Below are 2,637 nucleotides of genomic sequence, written 5' to 3' on the forward strand. Positions count from 1 at the left end.
AGACTCAGTACACCTGCAATGGAATCTTGGCTGTGCCCTTTGCTAGTGGTGATATCCTGCCAAGTTGTTTGAATTACCTCGGTTATTTTACTTGTCAAATAAAAAGGTTGAACTAGAGGATTTTTAAAGGCTCTAATATTCTATGATCTTTTACTACCTATTTCCTGAGTTAGGCTTTAAAATCCAAGGTCACATGAACAAAAGCTCTCGTGAGGCCTTTTTAGGAAAAAAAATGTTCTTAATTGCTTTAAAGAGATTGCTATAATTACATATTATCTATCTAATACATAACATTATGATAATATATATTACATAAGTGGCAGGATTATATTTATATATCTGAAAGGCTAGCCTGCCATCTTCATGTGGATTTTTTTTTTATTTTTACAAAATTAACTTTCATGCTTAGGGCAATAAAACATCGTGCCTTTCTAACATCTCACAGACTTAACTAAACGAATCTTGACAATTTGTGTGATTTCTTCTTCACCTAAACTACATAATTCTAGGGTTGTCTATAAGCTTTAAAGAAGAAAATTTCACATCTTTTTATAATAATGTGTTTCAGTGTCCAACTCCCTTAACTTGGAAGTTCATGACTTGAATACGTTCTCTTATAATTTGTATATCATCTGTATATTTTTCAATTTGAAAATTGAAAATACAGAATGGCTCCTCACCAGTCACCTGGTCAATAACTAACTATTTACTAGATCAGAAAAAACAAAAAACAAAAACACCACATCTCCCTTTTAACTCTAAGGAATTTTAAATCAGCACTAGTAAAAGTCAGAGTTGATTGGATTAGCCTCCTCTTGAAATGTGGAGTCTTCCTTATCCTTAAAAAACTGTCTCTTGATCTGCATATCCCTGGTAGTCCCTCTTCTCTTTTGTGGTTCAACTCTTTGAGAAGCCCATCTACAGTAGGTGGTTCCACTCTTTTTAACTTTGCAGTCTGGTTTTCAACCTCATCACGTAACTGAAACTGTCCTCTCCAAAGTTACTAATGATCTCTTAATTTCAAATCTAATGCCTTTTTTGGGTCCTCATCCTTCTTGATCTCTCTGTTGCCTTTGATGCTATTGATCACCTACTTCTCCTTGATACTCTCTTCTCTCTAGGTTTTTAGGACAAAACTCTCTCCTGGTTCTCTCCCTGCCTATCTGACCACTCCTCAGTCTCTTTAGCTGGCTCTTCATCCAAATCATACCTGCTAACCACAGGCATCTTTCTGGGTCCTTTTCCTTTTCCTTCTCTATACTATTTCACTTGGTGATTTCATCAGCTTCCATAGATTCAACTCATCTCTAAAGATTCTCAGATCTACTTGTTTGGCTCTAATTTCTTTCTTGACCTCCAGTTGAATCTCCAGCTGTTTCCTGGACATATCCAACTGGATATTGTATAGATTTAGCATGTCTAAAACTGAACTCATTGCCTTTTCCCCCCAAACCCTTCCATCTCCCTAACTTCTGTATTACTGTTGAGGGTTCCACCTTGTTCCCTGTCACTCAAGCTCACAATCTAGTAGTCATCCTCAACCCCTCACTCTCTTTTACCTCTATTATATAATCAGTTGCCAAGTTCTGTCATTTCTACCTTTGTAACACCTTTTTTCCATGCCTCCTTCTCTCCCCTGACACTGCCATCACCCTAGTTCAGGCCCTCATCACCTCATGCCTGGATTAGTGCATTGCCTCAAGTTAGTCCCTTGCCTCAAGTCTCCCCCCACTCTAGTACATCTTCTTCTCAGCTGTCAAACTGAGCTTCCTAAAATGCAGATCAGGTCATATTACCCCATCATTCAACAAATTTTAGTAGTTCTCTGTTACCTCAAATCCTCTGTTTGGCTTTTAAAACCCTTTATAACCTGGCCCCTTCCTATATTTTCAGTCATTTTACACCTTACTCCTTTTGGGATCTAGTGACACTGGCCTCCTTGCAGTTCCTCAAACATGACACTACATCTCTTGACTAAGTATTTTTACTACTGTCCTCCTGGTTGGCAGTCTTTCCTTCATCCCTACCTCCTGGTTTCCTTCAAGTCTCAGCTGAGGTCCAATCTTCTGCAAGAAGCCTTTCCCAGTTCTCCTTAATCTTAGTGCCTTCCCTCTGAGACTATCTTCAATTTATTTTGTTTACATATAAATATATATGTATATATATATATATAGATAGATAGATAGATATAGATATATAGATATATTGTTTATACATAGTTATTTGCATATCATCTTCCCCATTTAATTGTGAGGTCCTTAAGGGCAGAGACTATTATTGCCTTTCTTTGTATCCCTAGCACTTAGCACAGTGCATAGCACATAGTAGGTACTTTATATGCTTGTTGACTGATTGAATTATATTTTATGGTGTTTATATTTTGCATTTTTAATTTATAATATTTACTTCAATATTCCTAAAATCTTCTATCACTACAAGTTCTCTCTCAACTAAAGCACATTATAACTCTGCTGAGTCATAGCAGACAATTTTCTTGAGTTCTTAAGGCCAAAAAAAAGGATTGTTTGGTGGCTGATGTGTTAATAATGAGCCTCTCCTAATTTAGCCAGGCTGATCCTCCAATGACAGACATAGTTTCCATTCTCAGGCCTTCATTCAAAGCCATTCCAGCATGAT

The sequence above is a fragment of the Phascolarctos cinereus genome, unplaced genomic scaffold (assembly GCF_003287225.1).
Source record: "Phascolarctos cinereus isolate Bilbo 61053 unplaced genomic scaffold, phaCin_HiC Scaffold_5;HRSCAF=322, whole genome shotgun sequence".
Lineage (NCBI taxonomy): Eukaryota > Metazoa > Chordata > Mammalia > Diprotodontia > Phascolarctidae > Phascolarctos > Phascolarctos cinereus.